Source organism: Leuciscus leuciscus (assembly GCF_965113295.1).
Source record: "Leuciscus leuciscus genome assembly, chromosome: 9".
NCBI lineage: Eukaryota > Metazoa > Chordata > Actinopteri > Cypriniformes > Leuciscidae > Leuciscus > Leuciscus leuciscus.
Genome location: NC_138733.1, coordinates 15387011 through 15407606, shown reverse-complemented (window position 1 = coordinate 15407606; position 20596 = coordinate 15387011). Strand labels below are relative to the sequence as shown.

At 37.1% G+C, this 20596-nt stretch overlaps 1 pseudogene across 1 annotated transcript; it reads right to left on the bottom strand.

Annotated features, from left to right (window-relative positions):
• Positions 1-1742: 1742 nt before the first annotated feature.
• LOC309507068 (calcium-activated chloride channel regulator 1-like) lies at positions 1743-19354 on the bottom strand (annotated as a pseudogene). Its single transcript, XR_014211628.1, has 14 exons — positions 19140-19354; positions 18760-18897; positions 18516-18667; positions 18317-18422; positions 18075-18231; positions 17734-17964; positions 17381-17606; positions 17111-17291; positions 16099-16206; positions 15795-16010; positions 15457-15721; positions 15208-15372; positions 14886-15110; positions 1743-14802 (listed from the first exon to the last, which is right to left on the bottom strand). The product of XR_014211628.1 is annotated as a calcium-activated chloride channel regulator 1-like (transcript).
• Positions 19355-20596: the final 1242 nt, after the last annotated feature.

Sequence of the window (20596 nt, the reverse complement as noted above, 5' to 3'; positions counted from 1 at the left end):
TTGTAGTGTCAGTGGGTGGGTGCCTTTTTTTTTGTGTGATTGCCACAAAAAGTGTGGCAATAGAATAGGCCCTTATCAGTTTAACCCTCTTGCAACGTTTCTTAAACTTTGTTGAGTAATTATGGCTCAACAGCATCAGAAATGAGTTAGCATCAAGTTGAATGTGGCTTAATAGTTTGAAAACGGACAGAAACTTCTTCACTGTAAGAATTAACTTATTTTAAGTTGTGATAATATTTAACAATATTACTGTAGTTTTGTATAAATGCAGCCTTTGTGAGCATAAGAGACTTCTTTCAAAAACATATATACATGTAAATAAAATATAGGCTATATATTAATAAGTTAAATGTATTCATATAACATTTGAAACATATGGCATAAAAATATTTTGGACATAAGGGGCCTCATTTATAAAACTTTGTGTAGAAACCGTCCTACATTTGATTTCTCAAATGTGACATTTGATTTCTCAAATGTGCGTACGTGTGATTCAGAGACCGACCGTACACACAAAAAACTGTAGGGTGAGTGTAACAGGCCAGTAAGAGCTGCGTGTGTGTATACCTCACTACCCTGGCTTCTAGAGGCGCTCTAGAGGGGAGTAGGACTGGTTACACTAAGTACATTTGCACGTTAAGACTGATTTTATAAATATGAACGTTGGCTTGGATTTTAGTGTACACGCACTCATAGTACACGTTTTATAAATGAGGCCCATGGTGCACACCCCCCTTTACATAACTTGTGTTATACTACCATGAGGTTTATTGTGTCTAATGACTTAATGGCTGAAAATCTATTGTCATTTTCCAGTAGTTGCATTTTTATTTAGACTATGATTTTCCTTGTACAGCATCATTGCCCCCTTATATAACTATATGACTGAATAGTTGCCATATAATTACCACAAAAAGAAAGCACAATAACAGTTGAATGATCACAATGAGATCTAATGACGCCATAAAACCTCATAAACAATGCCATGACTGAACCCAAAGGGCCCTTATGATTTCAAATGCCACAATCAGCCCATCCATAAAGCCATACAGGAAAATTCCTACAAACCCATAGAGCTCCTCAGACATGAGTGTTAAGATGCTGTAAGGCATAGTGATGTGTTTATATCTAATGTATATTAATTACATGATGTCTTATTAGCTCTCTCACAGAATCTCATGAAATATATTGAGCAGCTCTCAATGACATCAAACATGACTTGTCAAGTGGAAGGTGGTGAAACACTCCATGATTAAAAAAAGGTTAAAAAAGACAAAAATTCTTAACTGATATATCAGACATACAGTATGTCATGATATTATGTTAATATGTACACACAGGCTAGTTAATGAATAGGAACATTATATATATTGTTGTGGGATTTGTGAATTCTAATAGGTGTTCCGAACGTACATACACACTCCCAGACACATATGCACGCACACACACATACATAGAAGTCCAAAGCGCAGAGGACGGAAAGGACGCAAGAATACCCATATATGGGAAACAGAGATATCAGCGAAAACCCCCGTCTGAAGCAAGAGACGATTGATGTTGCAAGGCTCAGTCATGAGACTGAGTTCCTCTGGAAAAAACCCAAGAAACTGTATTAGAACAATGTAACCCAGTTCTGTATAAATATGACTGCATTTTGACTGTACGTGGCTGCATTTTTGATTTTGATGTCGAATGCATACCTAGAGAGGAATCAAACCTCTTCTAGTATTATCCTGGCTGAATTTCTTTTTGGTTTGAACTGCTCTGCCGTATTGATGTAACTTGGTAAACCTCGGATGAGAACAAGTTCATATTTACTCGAATTGCTTGAACTGCTGATAAGGTAATTAGTTTTTGTAATATTCACTCATACAGGACTGCCCTGTTGAGATTGAATAAGCTGAAGTTTTATATCCTGTAACATTTTCTTTTTGATTTGCTACAAGTATTGATTTTTGTATTAACAGTGTTTTAATCTTTTGTATAAATAAATTTTTATTTCTAAAGACAATCACTGTGAAGTCTTACTTCAGCTTTTACAAACAGTTCTAATAGCAATAGACAGAGCAATACATTAATCCTTTATCATCGAAGATATACAAGGGTTCCAAGAGCGATTCAGCTGGAAGGTAAGCATGAATTTAATTCATATGTCTGGTTAGTAATGTCTATTATTGTTTCCTTGGGAGTGTAGGGACTACACCTAGATTTACTGGTATAAATTATAACGAGCTAATGAGGGAGTTATATCTATTCTGACCTGACAGCAAAAGACCACCTAGACACAGAGATACCAGGGGTTATTCAGGAAAGTGAGAGTAATACCAGATCTCACCACATGGGGGCTCGTCCGGGATTGGGTCAATTTCTAATTGCCCAATAATACCCACAAGAACCTAAGGGAATAATAATTTAAGTACTAAGACGACGGCCAAATCCAAATGCAAAATAATGTCTCCATAGTGCTTTGAGGAAGTTACAGGAACAGATACTTCCTCCTAACCATAGAAAGTATCACGGGGACGCCTGAGATAAGGTTCTATGGTTAGGCACGACAGAGGTAACAAGAGATCTCGAGGGCAGCGCTGTGGGACCATAGAGTACCCATTTAGAAACCTCATATAAAGAGATAGTTACCAAAATCCTCAGAGGAGAAGCCAGATTCACACAGTCATGGAGAGAATAATTAATATAATTTTGCTCCCACAAGATCAACTCAACAAGACATTAAAAAACGCAGGGCAAGTAGGCAATGAAGAACTACTGGCTACTGACGATACTTTATAGACTTCTAATGAAGCTGGATTAAAAAAAAATTTGTCCAAGGCGTTAGCAGTAAAAGTCGAAGTAAAAAGGTTACTGTAGAAAATTGGGGACAGTGATACCACAGTACCAATTGTTAAAGGAATAGACATAAGAGTAACTAGAAACGGCGTTACAGATCAGGAAGCTCTGATCACAGCTGAATTCCCCACCCCTTCAGAGTACACTGAAATTGAAGGGGCCTCAGGATGTGACTATGGTCAAATGGATAAAAACTATGAAAAAATGCTCTTAGAAACGGGAACGATTCCTAAACACAAAGATGTCGTAACCGGGTTCAGATCCCTGATGACAGGGGAAATATCAGGGGAAATAAGAGAGACAGGGTTTAGATCGTACAAAGCTTCAACAGGGAGAGAGTTAAACGATAATAAACACAAAGTGCAGATAGGTAGGGAGCCTGATCATAGTTTCGGCTCAGAAAATACCGAAGACGAGAAAATAACTCGCAGAGATAGTGCTAACAAAATCTGGAAGCCCGTCTAAAGAATGGAAAATCAGCACGCATAAAAGAGGAAATAATACCAGGGGAGGTATAACATTTCTAACTTGCACTGGTCAAGTGCTTAATTCAGTGAATTCACATTCAACAGCACACAAGGGGCCAGAGCAGATAGTAATGCAGTTTGTTTATGAACTTACTGCTAATGATATCCTAAATATATCGGGAACCAGCAAAAGAGTAAAATGTCACATGTTAGCAGAACAGCTAGATAAAATGCAAAACACATTGTGTTATATTTTATTAGATATGTTCCAATGATCAAAGGCTTGTGGAAATTAAGGGAGGCCACGCATAGCAAGGTTTTCTCCCTTACAATAAGTGTAGAGTTCCAAGAAAACCACAGAAAGCTAATTCACCTAAAAGAAAAAAGGAAGTATCACCTTCCCCTTTTAGTAACAGAGATCTAGCAAGGAAAGAGTATAGACGAGAGGTTGAAAAAGGGAGGGGAACCTTCTGATTCTTCCTCCAGCTCATACACCTCAGACTCTGATAAAGAGAAAAGAAAGCAGGTGCTCTAAGAAGCCCTTGTCAGTTAAAAAGGAGAGGACACAGTCAGAATTTGAATATGAAGAAAAAGTGGTCTCTAAACCTAGGCGCGGTCCAGCTAGACAGATTAAGGAAGACCGTTTTACAGTCATCCAGCTCCTACAAAATATGAAATTCAAAGGGGCAAAAGATAACAATATGATTAAGGCAAAAATGGTGGCTGATCTGGGGAAAACCCTAGGTGCCTCAACTAGCCTGGTAAGACTGATGATTAAATATCATACAGGAATATCCATGAAACTAGAAAACCTTAATGCATACCACTCCAAAGGGATAGGTATAGATAAGGAGACTGAATTACGGAAAAAGACAGAAGTGGTTAAAACCAGAGGCTGATGGCCATGTCTTTCCGAGAAAGCCCCCCAAGGGTGGACAAATGGAGGAGATTTAGCTAGACTTAAAAGGCTAGCCACAGTTACCAACTGGTCAGAAATGTCTAGTTTAGCGGACCTATATGACAGGGAAACGGTTAGAAGTAATAGGACCAGAGAAAGCTTAGGCCAAAACATAAATAAACCAATAGAGGGGGATAGGATGAAACGGGAAACTGCCTATCAGAAAACTAAAAGTAAATCGAAGGATAAAAATGAGGCTAGGACAGTAAGGTATGAACATCCTGAAACTTTATATAAAAAGTTAAAACCCCAGGTTAGGCCAGCTAAGAAGACCGGAAAAGGAACTAAATTTATAGAGCCTAAAGAATGGGCAAAACTGACTGAAGAGCAGAAATAAGCCCACATAAACAAACGAAACAAAATAGCAGAACCGAAAACTAGAAGTAGGGAAGTATAATCCCACTGCCTCTGACATGGGGAGACAAAAAATAAGGATTATATGGCCGATAAAAGGGAATCAAATTTATGTTAGATAACCTAGAAAAGGTATCCAGTGTAACGAAAGTTCCTAACGGAGCGATAAAATTTGAAGGTGAATATAATGATTAAGGTTTCAGTAATAAAATGAAATCAGTGACCAGAGATAGATATTCCTGGGAAGGATTGCAGTGTATAGTTACAGCACAACTTTAATGCGTCTAAATGACAACATTCTAATTAAATAAATTAAGGAAAAAGATACTGATAATGATGAAACAATCAGATGGCCTAAAAAAGTCGGCCTGGATTCAGGAAATAATAGGGTTATAAAACAAGACCCTATTGACAAAAACTAGTTAGAAAAATTACTTGAAAAATATAAGCAATAATGATTGTGGAAAACTATCAGATAAATATGAATATACCGTAATGGGAGGAATTCAGGTTCTGCAAAATCAATATCTGATAAATAAATCCGTGTATGAAGAGATAAAAGAAACAATAAAGAGAATTATCTAGAAAAGGGGTAATATTTAATTATTAGAGGCTTTATTAAACAGATATTTAATTAATGCAAGAAACGCGACAAATGGTTTAAATGATGATAAGATTTTGGCTAAAATCAACTAAAGAGGATCTCAAAAAAAAATAAAAAAAATAAAATAAAAAAAATAAATAAAATAAAAACAACAGATAACCAAAAAAGACAGGAAAATGTGTTACCTGTAGATATATTAGCTATGGTAGCTAGAAATTTGCTGATTATTAAATCATTGGCTGCAGAAAAATTAGTAATAGTCATTGCTAAACGTGAAGGAATAGAATTATTAGCAAAATAATTTAGTGAATGAAAACAAGCGCATTCACACTTTTACCTGGTCTAAATGGACTAAATGAGGCTAATCTGTGACAATCAGATAGAATTTAGATATGTTAAAACTCCTAAAAAGGAGAAAAAGACCATAATAAATCAAGCACATTTGTGCTACTTTACTGACGGAAGTTCAGATAAAGGACAAACATGGTGGGGCTTCCTTGTTAAGCAGAGAGGTCAAATTATCCACAGAGAAAGAGGAAGATAGAAGATGACAAAAGTGCACAGGAAGCTGAAGTCACAGCGGTAGAGAAGGCATTGTTATTTATTAAAGAAAATAACCACATGGACTGTTTGTTAATAACGGACAGTGGTTTTGTTTAGCTATGATTGGTTGAACACCTGGATAGGTGGGAACAGAATAGTTTCTATAACGCTAAAGGCAAACCGTCAGGTGGAACTGTGGAGGAGCATAAGCGAAAATTACAAGGTTGTGAAACCGAAAGTATTGCATAAGTCTAGCCACAGAATACAGGACAACGCCTGCGGCAGTTGGGAACAAGGAATTTGACCAATACATCCGCATACGAGCGATCACTAAACAGAGCGAGGGGGACTTACTGCAGAAACTGCATGATAAACTGTTTCACCCTCCAACGACGTATGTTGCGAAATATTGTCAGCAGATGGGCTTACATATTTCAGAACTTAAAAACTAATGATCAGAAAATTAAGTTAAATTGCCCTGATTGTAGGAAGGTTATAACCAGTATTTATATTGATTTTGGGAAAAATCAAAACTGAGAAATAGAACGTTGAAATTAGTTCAGATTTCGCTAGACTAGTTTAGTTCTAAAACAAAAAAGGAAAAAACGCTTACTTCCTAGTTATTGTGGATAACTGCTCTACCTTTATAGAGATCTACCCATTTTAACAGGCGACAGGTAGGCTACTGTTGTCCTGAACAGCCTTAAGAGGTTGATAACATAGCAGGGTTCGCACGAATGAGTTCGAGTCGATAACAGACATAACTTAACTGGCCATGAAGTGGAGACCTTTTGCAAAAAAGCAGGGTATTATTTTAATTAAGGCGGTTGAAAACCGACCATCCGAGTAGCGGATAAATACAGGGTAGCGGATTGGTTGTACGTGCAATACCTTTGTTTAAGGACTGATTTTTTGAAAAATCTAAATCTAGGAGATTTAGGGATTTAGATTTATGAACTTATTTCCTTAATTGTAGGATTTCGAAGACTGATCAAATTCCTAAATCGACCGACAAAAGCAAAAGCCCTAAGTCGAAAGGGCAAAACAGGTTTTAGTTATATTAAAACAAAAACAAGTACGTTTTCGTGGTAAAACGAGAACCGAAAAAGTAGGCCTAGTTGAATTAACTTCAAGCACAACCGTTAGGCTTGAAGCGAATTTGGTCAATTAGGAATCTTGTGGGGAGCAAATATTAATATTCACGATGAGTAAGGTATACAGACCAAAAGTAAGTTTCCAGTCAGACGCTAAGTGTCCAGCAGAGGGCACTGTTGTAGTGTGTAAAGACTTTAGTGACTCTTTCTTAGTGAAGATGTGACATAAGGATTGTGAAGCAGGAACTGCGACAATCCGTAGGAAACCTACTGACTGTGTGATCTGTGGCAAACAGGAGATTTGTCAGCTCCTCTCGGAGGGAAGGACCTAGGGAGGTCGGAGTCAGCATTGGCTTAGAAGCCAAATGACAATTATACCTGAGTGGTATTTTTCCGGCAGATCAATGGGATCGTGCGCGGGCGGAGATGTGAGCATTTGTGGATTGTGCCGGTTGTCCAGACAACGCTGGTCAGTCTGGCAATATGAATTAACCACGGGGAATTGTGGTTGTAAAGCTTGTATAGACTGTAAGATAAAGTACAGTCTTAGAGGTCAAGAGTGTAGATGCACTCTAGACAACCAAGGGCAACTAAGTAAGTGCTCTAGGTGTAAGTTAATGATCGGAAAACGATTGTTAATACTTACAAGTCTGAAAGAATTTTGGCAGTCTAGAAAAACTGAAACAAGTCTAGGCTGCTTAATTGATGATAAACTGAAGTGTAAATGGGACATAAATCCCATGGCTTTAGTCTATGATAGCGAGAAAGCCTTTCTGTGGGGAAGGCTGCTAAGCTCAGGTGGCCCGATGCCATTGGACTCTGATCCAATGTTAAGGGACAGTGTTTTAGAGGAAACACTGAAAAGAGATACTGACTTGAACCTTTGGAAAAAGGTTGTAAGGGATCCATTTCATGACAATGATTACTCAATTCAGTTTAAAGAGGAAGGAATGTATAAAGAAATAAATATGAATGACTTACTGGTTGAATTGATAACAAAAATGTCTTTTCAGGAGTAATAACCGATATACATGGCTAGAGAATATAGTCATTTTGTACGGGAAACCTCACTGACTGTCAGAGCAAGGTCACAACAGACATTCTCAGGGACAGAAAGAATAAAAGTCAAGCTAGATTCACATAGGACCAGTGAATTATGGCAGGTGAAAGTTTCTATCACCATGACCTCTGATTACCTAAGTATAGGCAAATCAATAGAGGGGGTCAAAGTTGAAAGGACAATTATCAGAAAACCTAACAAACTGAGCAGAATGACCGCATGGATTATAGATCAGATAGGGAAAGCTTAGGAGGTTTTTGTGCATCTATATCTTTTTGTGTTTTTCAGCAACAGGATGGTGAAAAGAGGAACCGGACTAAAGGGGAAGTATCAGGAATTGCCTCATGACCGGGGTGAAGTAGGACTGTTACTGTTGGCCCTAATGATGGTTCTGGTAGTCTGTCTCTTTATAGTTGGATTTGGCATCACAGTAGAGAATCAAACAAATGAGGTAGGAGTAGCCTCCTGTTCTGTTGTTGAGAAAGTTGTAAGAAAAATCTGTTATAAGCAGACGGTGAATTTTGATGGTACTAAATATGGACCAAAAATGATAAAGAATATGTTTAAAGGATTTATAAAGGATATAGATAAGTCATTTTGGAACTGCACAGGTACTAAACGTATTAGTGCCACAATGGTGCCTAGTATTTATGGAGACAAGATTGTTAATAATAAAACTAGGTTACAATGGAATTACTTAAAAGGATATAATCGGACGCACGTCAAATTACAGGGCCTTAAGTATAATCTTTCGGATGTTTTTAATTTGATGTCTACTATGGTCATATATCGATTATGGAATACTCCATTGCTACGGATATCAAAAATGAATGATTGGGATTGTTTAACTAAACAAATTGTCCCAATGGTATAGAGATCTTGGCTTGGCAAGGGTAGTTATTAAAAATCAATTGCCCTGTCAATAGACGATAAAAGAAAGAGCAGTAGGCAGAGTGGAAAATCTGCCTCGACAGGCTCGAAGTTTATAATTAGTAAGAATAAATGGGATAAACGGTGGATAACCGGAACCCATTGCAACTAAGTTATTGGCCTAAGGGCCTAAACCCATATGTATTGATAATAGGTGTATACAAAAATAGACCTAAACCAGCTTATGTGGAATTAGAATGGGTGACATGTGAAAAACTGATTATGCCCATTGGAATGTGTGAAAATCACGAGAAATGTCGAGACATTGACAAGCAATGTATGTCTGCTTATGAAACAGCATTCGCATGGGTATGTTACTTGAATGATACCTCGATTTGGGATGATAAAATTTTCGAGGGGCATGGTGCTAATATTATTAAGCTATGGCATGAAGGGATGGGATTACAGGACCCAGATAATGACATGGTGAAAGCAGAAGGCAAACGTACGACATGGACTATCAATGACACATTGTGGGCCAACGGGGTAGGTGGAAGTAGACTTCATCAAATAACCTTAAGTTATGCACCCCGGCCAGGTTTGTCTTTGGAGCTAGCGAATCATTCAGGTATTATTGAATATGTTTAAAAAATATAACTGAACGGCAATGTAGATCGGCTATTGTTTTGTATTGTATGGGCTGGTCTAGTGTTGTCTGAGTTACCCATACTAATCAAGGCATCTGGAAGAACCATAGTGATGCGATTAGGGTTGGATAGAACCAGTAATCGTAAGATAACATGCAGGTTGTTTAATTTGAGTATAGAGCTAATGAGGATATATTCCAAATCTCAATCTCGTATAAGAAGAACTAAACTATGGGTCTACATAGTCACAATTTAGCTCATGGATTTTAGAGTACCAAGTATTATCTACCAATGTTGAAACAATTGGAACAAAGGTATGGTAATTATAGGGTAATGATGGCCTCTTTAAAATTTAATGTTAGATCTTCTAGTCCATTTTCAAGAAACAGCTTGAGACCAGAGAATTTAGATAATGATCAAGAAAAGATTAAAGTCGAGTTGATGGAATTTTGGTTTGGGGCAGGTTTGATTCAGACGAGATGAGGAAATCAAATATTTGTGGTTTCCAACTGAGGAGCAATATTGAAGCTCTGAGATGTTTGACTTATGGAAAGTCCGAATATTACTTGGATGTATGATAAGGAACATGTATTTTGAAAAAAAAAAAAAAATCTAAGGAGAATAGGATCAAAGAAGGTTGGCAGCAGTAAAGAATGGAGTGACATTAGTTCAATTACTAGTGATGCTCCATTAATGTTAATTGCAAAGAATCAAATTATGACAATATAAATGTTCTCTAATCAGGATAGTTGATAGCGAATCTGAATTGAAAGGATTTTTTCTTTCCGGTCAACAATTTTCTCAAAAGGAATTTCGACGGCACCGACGTTAATTAACGTATCGGATTACAATTCGCAACTACTCAAACCAAATGTGTGGGATCTTTTTTACGTTAATTGGAGATACAGTAAAAGCTGTTTTATGGGTCGTAGATAACGTGAGAGAGTTTGCGCTTTCTGTTTGGGACCTAATAGTATAATCATGGTATTTTCTAAAAATGGGTATAATCTGCCTAACAATTATCATAGCAATAATTGTAATAAAGGTAATGATTACTAAATCGTCCAAAATGTGGCTGGTTTGCAAGAAACTTTCGGATGTGTCTGGTTCAGTGATGAACAGGAAGGCCTCGCTTCCACTAACTGACAGTGAGTCAGAAACGGAGGTGTGACCTATTATAGCGACAGGGGCTATAAGGGGGTCACATGGCGTGGCAAGGTTACGGACATTTGAAGACAAAGTTGGTAATGGGGAAAGGATCGAAGTGTAATCCCTTGATAAACTTTGGGCGCAACAACAGCTGAAGACGTTGGCAGGCAATGGCACCAATTTTACATGGCATTGCGATGAACCGCCAAAAGGAGATAGTGTGTATTATCTCTATAAATTTACGGTTGATTTCTTATTGGATATCTGGAATATCAACCATTCGCATGCCCGAACAAATCGTTTTTATGTGTTTAAGCCTTGGCCAGTATAATGTATTGAACAATTATTCGTTATTACTGAATTTAGTGTCTTAGCTGTTGAGGAGTGCGCAAATAAGATTATTTGGCGAATGAGAAATTATCGAAGTAATGATATTTTCCGTGGCCATCGCTGTGTATAATTTTGCACAGTGCTATATTAAAATGATTTGGCTCAAAAATGCTGGTTTGGAACTTGTGTTCCTTACCTAGATGTTTTTGATTATTCTAAATTATTGATGACATACAGCCTTAAGACCATTGGTGGAAACTTGGCAATGCTGTATTTCATTATCTTAATGATGGCGGGGACTTCCGTAAATGTGAATGAACCAAAGTTATTATTTCTTGCTATTTTTTCTGGATATAAATGATTATTCCTTTGTGTTTCAGATTTTAGATTTTTTTTTCTGGAATAGATTATTGTATTATTAAAGTACGAAAAAGTAAACAGTGACAAAACAGTGGTCATATAGAATTTGAAGGGATTTATTTACTTTGTTCTATTTTGAAACAATTGATTGATCACTATTTTGTTTCATTTTTTGTATTTTTGTGATTGATTGTGGAGTCAAAAGAAAACGAAACATAATTATGATTTTGTTGGCATTTTATTATGATTGTCGTGGACAAACTGAAAAAAACAAAAACAAAGAAGGGAAATATATATTGTCAATTGACATTTTTAATTTTTGATTTTTTATATATATATTTTTTACCCCCTCTTTATTCACTTGTGATGTTGGGTTGTTTTTGTTTAATGTTGATTTAATTACAAATTTTTAAACCCAAGTTAACAACCAAGTTTTTATAAACGATCTTTCGGCATGAGATTTGATGTGTCAAAGTCAATGACATTGTTGTAAGTCAGGAGGGCCCCCTGGCTTCCAACAATTGTCTAAATGACAGACACAGCCTTCCTATGGGAGGACATAGAAGGTTTGATAATTATTGTTTTATGTTCCCTTTCTCTATCTTACTATCTTTTTGATTTGTTTAAAATATATATATATATATATATATATTTGGAAGGAAAGGAAACAACAAACTGCTGCTAGTATGAAATTGATGATAATTTTTAATGTTTTGATTTATTATAGTTTATTTTCTTTTATTTCTTTTTGAATAACAAGAAAATGAGATTTGACTTAGGAATTACAGTTGATGGCAATTTTTGTTTTTGGGAACTTTGGGTTACTGTATTTGCCTGTTATAACATAAGTTGATGTGTTATTATCACGATAATAATCATAGCCTATAAGTTGATGTGTTGATGTGTTATTGTAATAGGGTCCGGATGGGCGGAGAATTGCCAACGGACAGGGAATATATAAAATGTGTGATGACTGTCTGAAGGTTAAGTGTTACCCGTTGAAAATTGAAGCATACAAAAACGGGGTTGCTTTGAGTTTACAAACTTCTGTCAATCATGTATACTTTCCAAGGGTTATTACATGGCCGAAATGAAGACTTTTTGCTTTTTATGATCGAGGGGCTAATTTTACGGATCCAGGCTGCACTCATTACTTAACCTATGAAGCAATGAAATTTATCATTGCGATGAAATGGCTGATCATCGATTTAGATGAAGCAACTGAATTACTGATTGGGAACAGTGTGACCAAGACTACGTGCTGTGTTGACATTAAAACCTACCTTTGGAAAAAGAAGGTTGTTTCGGGGTTTTGTACTAAACAGGCGCGTTATAACGGCCAGATTGTTTATGTACTTATTATTATTGATCTACTAAATCTGTCTGTGGCGCCTGACACAAGCCCGGTGGGAGCTGAGGGTGTTGGACGAGAGCTTGGCGGACAGTGGTTCCGAGCTGGCTCTTTACCCAGAGGATCTGGTAAAATTGGATCAGGCCCCGAGACATCGGGACTCGTTCAGGTGGAAACCTGTGTCCCAGCGGTGGTTCCGCAGGAGCATCGAGAGTCTGTTGACCCAGCACGGAAAAGTTACGATGGGCTTCTTCCATCGGGAAAATGAGTTAATGTATAGATCCTATGAGTGCTGTGTGGACTTCATTATGCCTTCTCAGTTTGTTTACAGAATTAAAATTGATAATTTGGATGTGATTTACCCTAGGAACTTTGTTAGAGAGCAACGAGATGGAGATGATGAGAGCAATGTATATGGCAGTGCCCTTGTACGTCCGAGAGGGGGTGTTGTGGGATTTGTGAATTCTAATAGGTGTTCCGAACGTACATACACACTCCCAGACACATATGCACGCACACACACATACATAGAAGTCCAAAGCGCAGAGGACGGAAAGGACGCAAGAATACCCATATATGGGAAACAGAGATATCAGCGAAAACCCCCGTCTGAAGCAAGAGACGATTGATGTTGCAAGGCTCAGTCATGAGACTGAGTTCCTCTGGAAAAAACCCAAGAAACTGTATTAGAACAATGTAACCCAGTTCCGTATAAATATGACTGCATTTTGACTGTACGTGGCTGCATTTTTGATTTTGATGTCGAATGCATACCTAGAGAGGAATCAAACCTCTTCTAGTATTATCCTGGCTGAATTTCTTTTTGGTTTGAACTGCTCTGCCGTATTGATGTAACTTGGTAAACCTCGGATGAGAACAAGTTCATATTTACTCGAATTGCTTGAACTGCTGATAAGGTAATTAGTTTTTGTAATATTCACTCATACAGGACTGCCCTGTTGAGATTGAATAAGCTGAAGTTTTATATCCTGTAACATTTTCTTTTTGATTTGCTACAAGTATTGATTTTTGTATTAACAGTGTTTTAATCTTTTGTATAAATAAATTTTTATTTCTAAAGACAATCACTGTGAAGTCTTACTTCAGCTTTTACAAACAGTTCTAATAGCAATAGACAGAGCAATACATTAATCCTTTATCATCGAAGATATACAAGGGTTCCAAGAGCGATTCAGCTGGAAGGTAAGCATGAATTTAATTCATATGTCTGGTTAGTAATGTCTATTATTGTTTCCTTGGGAGTGTAGGGACTACACCTAGATTTACTGGTATAAATTATAACGAGCTAATGAGGGAGTTATATCTATTCTGACCTGACAGCAAAAGACCACCTAGACACAGAGATACCAGGGGTTATTCAGGAAAGTGAGAGTAATACCAGATCTCACCACAATATATATATATATATATATATATATATATATATATAAGTAAGCGAAATCCTCGTAAGCGAAATAATTTTACTCAGTAAAATTCTCTACTGAGTAATATATCACTATTTATTCATTTTTATTTATTCATTTATCATGGGAGTGCACAGATCATTTTGTTCATATGGACATAATTTAAACTTGTGGGAATCATAATGTTTTTAATCAGGTTAGACAATCATTTCCAATATGAACAAATCTAAACAAAATTTACCAAACTGTATTTTGAATTTTATATTTTTGCCAAGCATGTGGTGTACAACTAAATTCAGTAAAGTAATTGTACAACAGAATGATTTTCTTTCCTTCAGTTATTAATGTTGGTTGTAGTCTAAGAAACAGAAAGTTTTCTTTGTTTCAATGCCCATGATGTTACCGCAACAATACCAATAATCACCACAGTTGCCAGACAAACAGAAATTGCAATAAACATAAACTTCAGGTCTAGATATGACATTTCTTTGGGTTTTGGACCAGGGAGGACCTTTGAAGCTTGAGCAATGTTGGAGATTTCAGATTTCAGATTTACTTTGTCCTCAGACTGAACTGCAAAAAAAATGTTGGTGCCATTTTGGATTGTGAAACTGAAACTGAATGAATGCTGTTCCACTGATCCAAACTCCTGCGGTGAGACGGCAGTTGTGTTGAATACATGAGCATTGCTGAAGTTGAATCGAAGCACTTTGAGGTCAAAGCTCCACCTGATCTCATAGGATTTCGCTTAAAAGGAAAGAAACACCTTGTGAGGCCTATACAGTATTTTGTGATCCCGACATTTATTTTGTATTGATTGTATGCTTTACCTGTCCCTCGGTCGAGGTCCTCACCAGGAGCCGTCCAGCTGAGAAGCACAGAGTTGTCCTGGATCTCAGCACTCAGATCTGTGATTTTGTTAGGTGGGAAGTTTGGTGGGGTTGAGCCTGTAAGCGTCACCTCAAAACTCTCTCCAGTGGCTGTTCTGGTAAAGCTTCCGACCTCAAGTGATTCCTCAGAAACTGGAGGCTTTGGAGGGTTCAGCTCTACCACAACTGAAATTAGAGGAACAACATGAAAAAATTTAGTAGTTGATGAAAATTGAGAAAAGTTTGAACAGTTTCCTTTAGGAGTCTCAATCTCGCGGTTTACCGTTTACCACATATCCAGGTACGTATGGGGCACCACCCCTTTTTTGGAAAGTAAATCTGGCTTCTCCATCTTGATTCTTCACTCTCACTTTCAAGCTGCTTCTCCCATTTTTCATCTCTGTGAAAAATCTGGAATAGACGCCATCATCTTTGAAAGCATCAGCTCCTATAAAACAATAAAGCACTTTTGGATAAATAGTGTAAATCTGGGTTGAGTGCACACTTCAAACAAAAATGATGGGTAATTTACCTGCTCCATTGTCTAGGAGTTGTAACTCTTGTACAGACCCAGATTCAGACTCCAGCGTAGCCCACACTTCAGCCTTTATTACAGGCTTGTAATTCTGACTGACCTCAGCAAACACTATCATGTGTTTAGTGCCGTCACTGAACTGCTGGTTCATGTGGGCTTTGACTATGATAGGGGGAACATCAGCACGCGCCACTTGACTTGTTACTGTTACAGTCAGAGACTGAAGTGTTGGACTTTGGATGCTGTACTTCCAGTCCCCAGTCTACCAAACACAGTATTATTAGATGAATAATTAATGAAAAGCTTTAGGAAAGTTAATGAAATCTTTGTAATACCTGTGCAGTTCCTGGAACTTTTAAATTGACTGTTTTTGTTGATTCATCATGACGCATCTGTACTTGATTGTAGGTTGAGCCACTTGGTGACTGTATGGAAATGTGAGGTAAACTTTTTTCATAGATTATTGTAAAGCTGGTTTTGGTACCAATGGTCTGATCCACTGATATTGTCCCATTGAACCAGTCTGATGTTTTTATTCCCACACTGTCTATCTAAAGCGGTGATAAAAATTAAATATTAGAATATTCATAATAATCTTAAAGTCATTTTCCATGGGCAAAGTGTGATCACTTGTCAAACCTGAACTGGGTCTTTTGTTTGATCTCCTGTTGGTATTGTAAGTGAAGAAAATCCATTCAGTAGCTGATTAGAGAGAATGTCATCACATGGCTGTGATAAATTTCCCCCCTAATTACAACATATAACATAAGAAATATGCACTGGATAAACAAGCATTCATAATATGAATAATATGATTTAGGCCTACTATACCATGTGACGGATAAATTAGTTACAAGTTACTAATTCTCAGAAAAGTAACATTAGTTCTGAGCTCATTTGTTATTGTACTAGCATCATATGTTTGTAGATTTGTCATTGCTTTGATGCTTTGTTAGTTCCCAAACTTATTCATGTTAAGATCCACCTAGAAGTAGACCTGCTCTAATAAAACTCGAAACCACCCAAAAAAATCATTTACATGGAACTTGGAGTTCAATTGAGTGAATCATACGTTGATTCATTCAGCTGCTCTGTCGGATTCGGTGAGGATTCAAGGATTGAGCTTGTGAGTTTTTAAAAAAATTATTTCATTAGAAGAACCGGGTTCATAAGAGTGAAACTAACTGTAATGGATGTTTATTTTTGGATGCTGTGTAGATTGTGCAGAAACGAAATGCTTGTCAAGTCAAGTCAAGTCAAGTCAAGTCAAGTCAAGTATATTTGTATAGCGCTTTTCACAATACAGATTGTATCAAAGCAGCTTCACAGTATTAAATTAAAATAATACAACAAAATTTGTTTCAAGAGGAATTTATTGATTGATAAAATTAAATTAAATATCCCCAAAATATCCCCAACGAGCTTGTGGGTCGATATTAGAAATATGTAAGTTTTGCAAACTGATATCAGTGTTGATTGAATTTCAGAACTTATATTTTTCGTATTTCTGACACAGCGTTAACGCAACACAATTGTCACACTTGCGCGACCTGCAGTTTGAAAACAGCAATTGTCTAAGTAGGCATCGTGAATTTTTTAATTGTGACTTTTTCTGGAACATTGCACGTCATTATGTGACAATGTCACTCACCAGTTTTGTCAGCCATATCCCTCAGTGCTTTATCTGCTTTATCACCCAAAGCTATTGTGTGTATAATGGCGCCACTTTCAATTGCGGACGGAACACAACTAGTAGGGTTGTCCGACGCTTCACCATCTGTCAGAAAAATTATTTCATCTCCGATCACATCCCCATTGTCTTTTTTGAGTACCTTTAAGTTTTAAAGACAAATACAGAACATTAGCGTAAAACAAACTGTAGGCTTTATTTAACACATCATACATATAATTAATATGGTACCTGTAAGCCTTGATTGAGGCCTTTACACATGTACGTCCCTCCATCTGCTGCGTTTGGCAACAGTTTGATGAGATTCTCTCGTGTGGACTCGTTGTCAATAATAGTCAAGGGGCTCAGAGTTGAGGCATCAGAACTAAAGGTCACAATTCCAACACTGGCTTGATCATCAATGATGTTCCTCAGGAAATATGTGGCAGCCTGCTGTAAGTCGAAGGATTCTGGAGCCCTAGAAAATATGATACCAGTTTTTATGCTTTCTCAGGTTTCAAAATGATTAAGCTCATATCAGAGAATTGAAGGTTATAATAATGGAAGCATCTTTGTTTTCAAGTGAAATTAATGTTTTTGCATACTTTCATGCTTCCTGAGACATCAAGGATGAGACAAACAACCCGATACATTCGCTGCACAACTTTGAAAGATGGTGCTGGTGGAGAGGACGGCAGTGGTTTCAGAGAACGAAGTGCGTCTTTATCCACAGAATCCTCAAATATAACAGTCCATGTTGCTTTGTTGCCACATTTTTTATTTTGCAAGTTTGGGGCTTCATAATTGTGCTCGTTTTCACGACAAAATGAGATCACCTGAAACCAAATATTTCAAATAACTTCATTCCATATGTTTGCATGCAATGCACTGCAAATGACCAAAGATACATTTTGCATGTCTGGAAACATGTCAAATCTATACTTACAGAATCCAGGCTTGGCATGAACATTATGGAGTTTTCTGTTTTTTGATATTTGTTAGGAAAAAACTTGCACCCCTTAGTCGGTAGTAAAGTTTCTGGATCAGTGTGGCACGGTTGAAGTGATTCATCATACAACTGACCTTCAATGTTGATGCTACACCTAAAGATAAGCAGGAAATCAATGGTTGAAATTATTTCTGAGGAGATTTTAATAATACGCTTTCTTTTTGTTAAAGTTTTATGACCTTGTAGCTTCAATACGGCCATTTGAGTAGTAGAATGGCTTTGTTTCACTGTATTCATCAAACACGCCCCATCTCAGATGAGCCCATTCATGAACCAAGACCCTTCCTGCAAACAAACAAACAAACATTCTTGTTAAAACAACAAACAGATTACTGCATTAATCTGGATAAATGTTGAAGGATAACAAATGACATTCACCTCTTGACCCATAAGACTTAATGAGTGTGTCGTCTCTGAGAAAGTTTGGGGTGAAATGAATGTACTGACCCTCAGCTCCACATTGATCATACTGATGAGTATAGGGTTCATCACCATTATGCTGGTTTAGCATTATCAATTATTATTTTTGCCTGCATTTCACATAGAAATAGCATCAGCAGTATGTTAATGAAATGATCGAATTGATTAATATTTAACACGTATATGGCATAATTCTCTGTACCTTTTCATGGGACTCTGTTCTTGCTCTGGTAAACTCCTTACTATTCCAGTGGGGTGGAACTAGTATTGTAGCTTCTTTGAAATAGACCTTTTTATCCAATGCTTGATGAAGATGAAACGACCCTTCAGTGACCATGTCCTGTCAGAAGGAAAAACGAGAAAAACTCTAAATGTGTGTATTTTTTTATAAAAATTAAAAACACAGTTTTTATAAAAAGTAATTATACGTTAATTTGTTCATTCAAATACTGTTAATGAAACTTGATTATATATTTCTTTCTAAATTTTCTTTAAAAACTGCAAAAAAATATTATCTTTCACTAAAGGCACTAAAACCATGAATGCATGTTTTGTTAAATAGACAAAAAAGTATACATTCACCTTGATTTTATCAATGAGCGTGTTATCCTGTGGTACTTTTGAACTGATCGCAATGGTAATGTCAACATAACCATTGCCATCTAGTTTGATTCCAGTGGAGGTGGACGACAGCAACGTCCATAATAAGACAAACACCGTTCTTGAGTCCATAGCTGTAGAGTTTAGATGAACAGCAACTCCTGAAACCCCGTTTTGAACAATTTCACAAATGATCTTAATGCTGATCAGAGATAAGTGGGTGTGTGCTTCAGTGTCATGCAGGGGTGTGACTATTCTGCCAACATCATGGCCCATTTAAAACATAAGATGGATATACTTCATATACTAAATTTGCTCTCAAGGATGGTACATTTGTAAAATGTTGGCTGACTCTTAATTAGTTTACTTGGTGCAATATAATCTTGTAGTGCATTGATATTATAGGGAAATTTACAGTTAAGGGACCAGATATGATGAATGAAGACCAGGAGTCAGAGATGCAATCAACTGAAGAATATTTTACAGAAGAATAGTTTGCAGTTTTATCAGCAGAAGTTAGCTTCAACACTCATAGGCGTAGGTCTAGTTCGTATAGGCCGCCCTATCGCCTAATGATTACAGCCCCATTGACTCCCTGTGCCAATGCATTGATGAGGTCAACAGTTGGATGTGTCAAAACTTTCTTCAATTAAACAAAGACAAAACTGAAGTTATTGCGTTTGGAAACAAAGATGAAGTTCTCAAGGTGAACGCATACCTTCTCTCTAGGGGTCAAACAACTAAAAATCAAGTCAGGAATCTTGGCGTGACACTAGAGTCAGACCTTAGTTTCAGTAGTCATGTCAAAGAAATAACTAAATCAGCATACTATCATCTGAAAAATATTGCAAGAATTAGATGCTTTGTTTCCAGACAAGACTTAGAGAAACTTGTGCATGCTTTCATCACCAGCAGGGTGGATTATTGTAATGGACTCCTCACTGGCCTTCCCAAAAAGACCATAAGACAGTTGCAGCTCATACAGAACGCTGCCGCCAGGATTCTGAGCAGAACCAGAAAATATGAACATATCACACCAGTCCTCAGGTCTTTACACTGGCTCCCAGTTAGATTTAGGATTGATTTCAAAGTATTATTACTGGTATATAAATCATTCAATGGCCTAGGACCTCAATACATTGCAGATATGCTCACTGAATATAAACCCAACAGATCACTCAGATCATTAGGATCATATCAGCTAGAAATACCAAGGGTTCACTCTAAGCATGGTGAGTCTGCTTTTAGCTATTATGCCAGCCGCAGCTGGAACCAGCTTCCAGAAGAGATCAGATGTGCTCCTACAGTGGTCACATTCAAATCCAGACTCAAAACACTTCTGTTTAGCTATGCATTTACTGAATGAGCACTGTGCCGCTGTTCGTCCGACTGTACTGTATTGTATTTCATTTGATTTTTCTAAACTGTTTTAATTATTC